The sequence below is a fragment of the Acyrthosiphon pisum genome, unplaced genomic scaffold (genome assembly GCF_005508785.2).
Source record: "Acyrthosiphon pisum isolate AL4f unplaced genomic scaffold, pea_aphid_22Mar2018_4r6ur Scaffold_20579;HRSCAF=21463, whole genome shotgun sequence".
NCBI classification, from domain to species: Eukaryota; Metazoa; Arthropoda; class Insecta; order Hemiptera; family Aphididae; genus Acyrthosiphon; species Acyrthosiphon pisum.
In genome coordinates this window covers 2,444-3,050 of record NW_021769953.1, presented here as the reverse complement: position 1 = coordinate 3,050, position 607 = coordinate 2,444, and positions in this window count along the sequence as shown.

Below are 607 nucleotides of genomic sequence, written 5' to 3'. Positions count from 1 at the left end.
TTTCATTTGGCTTGCCGGTGTGTTGGTCGATCAGTAGGTATACACTGAGTGATTATTACAATTTTATCGTATTACGGTATTATTACAGTATTAATAGAAGCATTGTTTCGGCGAAAAACCGCCACTCAACGTGATAAATAAATAAATATTACGATTACTCTAATAGTCTTGTACAACGTATGAGATAATTTCTATAATTTTGTAATGTTAGTATTTAGTGCCAACCACCTCATTAATTGTATATTTAATAATAGTTAATTTTAATTTTAAATTATATTAATATTTTTTTTCTTGTGCAAATAAATTCATTTAATATTAAAAAAACCTTATTGAAGTTGTATTCATATTAATCCAATAACCAACATTAAAGTATAGTTTACATATAAATATTATGCATACATCACTCTTATAGTAGTGAAGGGGGAAGAGTGAACTCATAAAATAGTTTGAAAGGGGGCGTGGACCTCAAAAGGTTGAGAACCCATGATCTAAATAAATGTTAGTAACATACAGGACGCTAATTTTATAATATTACATTGATAATCTTTTTAAATTAGAACAATTTCTATATTATATTAAATAGTTTTAATTGTATAAATTATAATTT